Here is an 8308-nt window from a genome sequence, read left to right as displayed (position 1 = left end):
AATATGCATTTATCGCAAGATCATGCATATACACATATACATCACAACAACAGTTATATGGGTAGAAAACTTGCGTGAGCGACTGAGGGTTATTAATGGCTTGGGACGAGTCTGGTAACCTATAAACAACATGTGAGTTGGAATTAAACCAAAGTCACTTGTAAATCTATACTTTAACCAAATTAGACTCCAACGCTCGCTTTGCGCTTACTGATTCTCTTAAGTCACTCGAGTACCCTCGGCTCCACCATTTTTAATAATTTAACCATTACGAGTTTTAAGGCGATTCCTTCGCGAGTGTCTTACCAACTGCCTAACACACTTAACATAATTGTTTCATACACTAATTAACCCTTTTTAGGTCTTTAACCTATGTTTCAAAGTAAGGCGAGGGGTAATGTTTCGTTCGCGAAACATCGTTACTTAAAACGGTCGTTTCTCCTAAACTGTACATCGGAATCAAACGAACCACATATCAAAACGAAGCTCGTAACATGAAATATCTAAACATGGCAATGGTCAAAACCTAGCAGGGAGTTCTGGGGTCCTAATGTTATGAACAAAAATAGTCTAAAGTAAATCGGACATTACGACAGCTATGTTTACGCGATTTCCCAATTTTATACCATTCCAATTCAATCACCAAACAACCCCAATCCATTCATACAACCAAATTCCATCCCTATCACACTACAACAGCCCCAATCAACTCAATATTAACAATTATACTTATTCTTAAACTTGAATTTAAACTATACTTAAATCCTTTAACCAAACCATAAGATTTCAACATTCAATTCACCACCATTCCAACCCAAATTCTAAACAAACAAGCTTCAAGCTACTCTTTACCATAACTATCAAAATCATCCGAATATAAAAAGTAAAGCTAGGGTTTGGAGATGATATACCTTCCTTGAAGTGATGTGAGTAGCTAGGAAGCCTTAAGAAGCCTTGAGATGTCTTAGAGATGCTTGGATCTTAAAGGAAAAACAAGAAAAATCAAGTAAAAAACCTTGAAATCACTATTCATTGTCTTCTTCATTGATTTCTTGGAGAAGATTAAGAATGAATTGGAGGCTTAAACTCATAAGATAGCCATAACTATGCATAAGGAGTACTAGAGAATTATTTTACCAATTTAGGAAGCTTGGAACTTGAATTTTGAAAATTCTTCTCTTTGAAAACGGAAAAAGCCGAGAGCAAGCTTCTTGGTGGAGAGAAATAAAATGATTTTTGTGTTTGCTTTGTTTTGTTTTGGTTGGTTGATTTTCTTTTGATTAGTTTTGGTTAATTACCTTATTAACCTTGTCTTTGTGTGGTTATAAACCAACCACATCTCCTTCCCCTTATGTCATGCTTATGTTGTCATCTTCCCTTACTTGCCCCCTTCTTATTGGTTGGATGACCTCATCATCCCTAACCTCCTTGATTAACTCCCTAATTGTTTGCCTAATGACCGCTGATCTGTTATACGGTTCGCTTAACTTTCGTTCTCGTTTCTCGTTTGAGGGATCATACTTGGGATCTTATTACTTGGGTTCCCTTAACCTATCTCAATACATTTTATTCCTTTTATGATCCTCTCTTATAATCCTTTAATTTAAATCCTTTTTATCCTATTACCTTATACTCAATTCCTTCCGGATCTAATGGATTTCCGGGAAAAATCAAAGTGTTCAGAATTGGATTCTGACGATCTTTACATACACTTATATACCATATAGATTACTAATAAAATCTCAGAATATCCATAACAGAACCCCTACATAGTGTGGCATGAAAAGTTTTCTCATTCAGCAAAAACACTATTCATAAGGGTTACAAAAAGTTCAAAATTTTGGGGGTTATTACAGTCTCCCCTCCTTAAAAGGATTCCGTCCCGGAATCAAATAGAAAACAAATGGGGGTACTTCTCTAGCATTGCGCTCTCTAGTTCCCAAGTTGATTCTTCCACATTATGATTCTGCCATAGCACTCTGACTAGCTTGATCACTTTGTTCCGAAGCACCTGTTCCTTCTTATCTATAATCCTTACTAGCTTCTCCACGTAAGTCAGATCTGGTTGCATATCCACCTGCTCGTACTCCACTATGTGTCTGGCATCCCGATGATACTTCCTTAGCATTGATACATGGAACACATTATGAAAGAGCAGAAGTTTGTAATATCGTCTGCTGATAAAGTTGGAGATTCCTGAATGGAATTAAGCTTTGGTATCACAGAGGTCTTGAAATCTGAGATATCATTCCTAATGAATGCCAGCTGATTATTGACAGAGATGGAAGAAGAAGACCGTTCAACCACTTGTGCTTTGAATGTTTGAGCCTCAGCCTGACTTTTTGCAAGTTGTTCTTTCAGAGCAGCAATTTGAGCTAACAGATTTTCAGTGTTTGTGTCTGTGTGTGCGCTCACCTGAATATCTCTCGTGTTTGGTTCACTCAACCCACGTGCTTGTGTTTCTCTCAATATAAGTGCTCGTGAAGAGCCATCCTGTTGGTGATCTTTTGTACCTGCAATTGAAATCACCCTAGCCTCTTCAAGAGAGGTCAGTGGTGGTGCAATGGGAATTCGCGAGTCCCGATCCTCAGTCAAATCTATCTTTTCATGTGAAATAGATGTCTGAATTGCTTCAGGGATAGATTGACCGAGTTGCCCTCCACTTTCTCCAGATAAATCTGCGAGTGGAGAATCCCGTGAGGGAGCCAGAGGTGTTGGATCTGGGAGAGGAGAAAATGACTCTATTAGAGGTGGCTGAGAGTCAGATTTTCCCTCAGAAGCATGTGACTGCTCTTCTGCCGTAACTATGGCAGGCACTGTAACCGACTCAATGTGCACTCCTCTCTGTGTGTCCTGAGTATCATTTATTGGTCTGTATGCTTCCATTGTGAGTAATGGAAGTGTGCTTGACTCAGTACAAGATGCCATGGCCCTATGGCGAATTTCAATAGATTCATCCTGTTGAGAGAATGTCTCTAGAAACTGTTCATTGGCCATATCAAAGTCCATGTCCTGTTGGGAGGACACAGATGGGCTTTCAGATGGCTCAGTAAGTGTTTTTCTTTTCTTGGGAGGAGGCAGAGCTGAGGGTTCATTCACATCCAACAACATACTACTTCTTACTAACCTTCTCGGTAACATTTTAGACAGTGGGGGAGAGGTTGAGATAGGTTGAGACTCTGTGTTTGGCTCTATGACCTGGGATTGAAGCTGCGGTTCTACAACTTCATGGTCAGCCCTATCAACCACTGGGGGTCTTTCAACAGAAGTAGGAATGGTGTGAGAGTGAGGAATTATTACCTGCAGTGGAAGAGCATATGATGTTTGAGCCTGGGTGGCTTGAACCACTGAAGGTTGAGGTTGCTGTTCATGACCGGGAAGATTAAAAATTGGTAAAGGAATGAAGGTGGCCATGAAAGCAGATACAAGTACTGGAACTTGCATGAATTTGAAGGAAGTGTCTTGGCGTGTGTAGATCTTTTTGCTTATTGGAGGGGGTTCAGCTACTGATGAGTTAGCAAAAAGAGCCTTATGCTCAGGTGTGAGAAGATGTCCTTCTATAAGCATGAGAAAGCGAGCGTAATAGCAAGAAACCCTACGATTTGTGGAATGATCATGCTTAGCTGAAATGAGACGTCTCAGAAGAATGGGTAAAAGTAATTTGCCAACATTGATCATTTGATTGAAAACAACCGCAAGACCAATATACTGTAGAGTGGAAGTGATGTTGTGAAAATTTGATTTAGTGCAGTTGGCAAACACTTTGGAAAGAGTATCAAAGAAAATGTCCCATTCAGAAACCAAATTGGATTTAGAAAGCTTGGTTAAATTATTCACCCCCTGATAGTGAATGGCATGAAAAAAGTTTAAAATCTCATTTTCAGAGGGTAAATTACAGAAATTGTCCATTGGAAAATTTAGCGCTCGATTGATGACTGTTTCATCAACTACATACTGTGTGTTTGCCACGGTGAATGAAAAAGATTTTGAATCATCGGCCACAGTAGAGGTTGTGCAAATCAGTCTAAGCAGATCGACATTTAATAGCACATTTGATTTAATAGCATAGCTAACAATCGAATGGTCATTTAAAAATCTAATCCACAACTTAAATTTTTCCACATCACACTTTTCTGGATTAAAATAACCAACATGATTATGCGAGACAATTTGGAAATTGAGAGCCATTAAAAATATAATAAAACACACACTTTCAGAATTTTAAGAATTAAATTAAGAAAATTCGAATAATAAAAAAATTACTAATTCGAATTAAATCAATTATATCCGAAAAATTTAGAAAGAAATGTATCTCGTTAATGTTCTTAACTCACAATAGCAGATCTGTAAACTTACAAGACACAAAACCAAATTGAAATAAAGAAATAAAAAAAACTGATTTTTAAGAGAAAAAAACGAAGTGAAAATAGAAAAAAAAAATGGGCAGCACTTCCTCACTGTATGTATACACACGTATATGTATATATCACAGTTAAGTGTGCTGAGTAAAAACTCGAGCAAAAAGAAAACAATGGTGACTGATTTGATCGAAGAGAGAGAGAGAAAGACACGGTTGTTGAATTGATTTTAAACTGAATACAATCACAAAAATTATTAAGTAGGACAACTGGTATGACAATCGAGGATAGTCATACCGATTGTCTTCCCGATTGTCATACCAGGCAAACGGTTGAAATTTAAAAAGGAAAAAGATAACTGGTATGACAATCTGATAGTCATACCGATTGTCATACCAGTATAAAATAATATGAAGTTAAACAGAATATACTAGAAAGACAATTGATAGTCATACCGATTGTCATTCTAGTACAAAAACAAAAAGAAATTTATATATAATATAAGTTTTATAACTGGAAAGACTATTGATAGTCATACCGATTATCTTGCCAGTATAAAATTAAACAGAAAATAAAATTAAACACATATACACATATACACTGGAATGACTTTCTGCAAGACAATTTCAATTGTCTTGCCGATTGTCATTGCAGTAATAAAACAAATTAAACAGAATTTAAACTTACAGAATATATTTACAAAAATAACAATATTTCAGAAGTAATTATATTTTATTCCAAAAATAGATTTCTGTTGAATTTTAGCAAATAAAATTTATAGAAAAATATTTTTAGAGAAAATAAAATATTCTGAGATATTAAAATTAACAAGTAGAATAAATAAAGAAGATAAGATAATAAAACTTACATAGAAATAAGCAAGAAAAATGATAAATATGATAAAATAAATTTGCAAATGAATTTTTCATAATAAAAAATTCATTTGTAAATTCATTCAAGAACAGATCTCAGATATTAACTAGTTTAATCACTAAAGCTATTCAACATACCCAATTTACCAACTAGTCTGGTAAATGTGGATTTATCAAGTGGTTTAGTGAAAATATCTGCTATTTATTCTTCTGTTGGAACAAAAAATAGTTCAATAGTACCATTCATGACGTGCTCTCTAATAAAATGATACCTGATGTCAATGTGCTTGGTCCTTGTATGCTGCACAGGGTTGTTGGTGATGGCTATTGCACTTGTATTGTCACATAGAATAGGTATTTTGTTCAATACAGAGCCATAGTCCCGTAGCTGATACCTAATCCACAAGATCTGAGCACAGCAGCTTCCAGCAGCAATATATTCAGCCTCGGCCGTTGAATTGAAAACTGTTTGTTGTTTCTTGCTGTACCATGAGACTAGTCTACTACCTAGGAATTGACAACTCCCTGAGGTGCTTTTCCTATCAACAACACTTCCTGCGTAATCTGAATCTGTATATCCAACAAGGTTAAAACCAGATTCTTTAGGGTACCAAATACCTAGATTTGGTGTTCCCTTAAGATATCTCAAGATTCATTTAACAACAACGAGATGAATATCTCTAGGATCCGCTTGGAACCTTGCACATAAGCATGTAGCATACATAATATCTGGTCTACTTGCAGTAAGATAGAGTAACGAGCCAATCATACCTCTATAGCTTGTGACATCTACTTTAATGGAGTTTTCACATGGTCCAAGCTTGACAGCTGTAGTTAACGGAGTCCTTGCTGATGCAGAATCCTCTAGATTGTACTTTTTGAGGAGTTCCTTGAGATACTTGGATTGACAAATAAAAGTTCCATCTAACCTTTGATTTACTTGTAATCCAAGAAAGAACTTCAGCTCTCCCATCATGCTCATTTCAAATTTGCTGTGTATTAACTTAGCAAATCTCTTACAGAGATTATCATTAGTAGACCCAAATATTATATCATCCACATAGACTTGGACTAGTATAATATCATTCTTATGCTTTTTATAAAAGAGAGTTTTGTCTATGACACCTCTAATAAAGCTATTTTCAATAAAAAATTCAGAGAGAGTGTCATACCATTTTCTCGGAGACTGTTTGAGACCATAGATAGCCTTGAAAAGAAAGTAGACAAAATCCAAATGATCTGGATCTTCAAAACCAGGAGGTTTCTCTACATACACCTCTTCATCCAGCTTTCCATTAAAAAAGGCACTCTTGACATCCATTTGATAAACTTTAAAGTTAGAGAATGCTGCGAATGCCAGAAATATCCTGATGGCCTCAAGTCTAGCTACTGGAGCATAGGTTTCATCATAATCAATGCCTTTAGCTTGAGAATACCCTTTAGCTACCAGTCTTGCTTTGTTTCTTGTAACCACACCATCTTCATCTAGTTTATTCCTGAATACCCACCGAGTACCAACAGCTTTCTTGTGTGTAGGTCTATGTACCAGTTTCCAGACTTGTTGATGTTCAAACTGATTGAGTTCATCTTGCATAGTAATCACCCAATCTGGATCAGTCAGTGCTTCTTCAATCTTCTTAGGTTCCATCTCAGAAAGAAATCCTGAGAACAGATATTCATTTTGAGTAGCACGTCTAGTTCTGACTCCAACATCTGGATCACCAATAATCAACTCAAAAGGATGAGCTTTATTCCAGACAGTCTGTCTTGGAAGATTTGATCTTGATGATTCACCTCGAAACACATTGGGATGTTATGTTCTTCTAGTTGATCCTTCAGCATCTCCCCTTGAGTTGTTGTCAGGTTGACTTGATGATTCTTCGTCAGTAGCAGTGGTATCTCCATTGTTGCCAATGTTTCCATCACCATTACCTTGAGTATCATCATGATTAATAGGTTCTTCACCAGCAACAACCTCAGGTTCTTGATCATGTTCTGATTCTGAATCTGACATATCATCAAACTTCAGTTTCTCAGAAGGATCTTCAGTTTGGATACTAGGGAGTTTAGTGTCATCAAATGTAACATTGACACTTTTAGTTACTTTGTGTTGATCAATGATATACACCCTGTATGATCTTCTTCCATATTCAACAAAAATACCCTCATATGCCTTTGCCTCGAATTTACCACGACGATCATCTCCATCCTTGAGCACGAAGCATCTGGCACTAAATACATGAAAGTATTTGATAGAAGGTTTCTGTTCATTCATAATCTCATAAGGAGTCTTCATGAAGTCTTTGTTGATTAGAGTTCGATTCTGAGTATAACATGCAGTATTGACAGCTTTAGCCCAAAAGTACATTGGAAGACCTGATTCACTTAACATAGTTCTTGCAGCTTCAATCAATGTACGATTCTTCCTTTCTACCACTCCATTTTGCTGAGGGGTTCTAGGAGCTGAAAATTGTCTGGTAATCCCTTTGTCTGTACAGAATCCATTGAGAAGTGAATTCTTGAATTCTGTTCCATTATCTGACCTTATTGCTCTAACAGGAATATTAGAATCTAACTCAATCAACTTGATATGATCAATCACAACTTGTGGAGTTTCATCCTTAGAGTGAAGGAATAAAATCCAAGTATACTTGGAATAGTCATCAACTATCACAAGACAGTAACACTTCTTTGACATCGAAAGAACATTAACTGGTCCAAATAAATCCATGTGCAATAATTACAGAACACCAATTATGGAGGATGTGTCAGTGCCTTTGTGACTTGCTTTCTTTGATTTTCCTTTCTGGCAAGCCTCACACAGTCCTTCAGGGGAGAATTCCAGCTGAGGCAGACCTCTGACCAGTTCTCTCTTGACAAGAGAATTCATTGATTTGAAATTGAGATGGGAAAGTCTATTGTGCCATAGCCAACTCTCATCTGAAGATGCCTTTGCATAGAAACAATTGACTTCAGGATTGCTTCCAGAGTTCATGTCAGCTACGAACAGATTTCCTTTCCGGATTCCCATCAAGGAGGGTTTTTCACTTTTCTTGTGCAGAATCTGACACTTCAGCT

The sequence above is a fragment of the Apium graveolens genome, chromosome 1 (assembly GCF_009905375.1).
Source record: "Apium graveolens cultivar Ventura chromosome 1, ASM990537v1, whole genome shotgun sequence".
NCBI lineage: Eukaryota > Viridiplantae > Streptophyta > Magnoliopsida > Apiales > Apiaceae > Apium > Apium graveolens.
The sequence above is the reverse complement of the archived record's forward strand: the minus strand, read 5'-3'. Positions refer to the sequence as shown.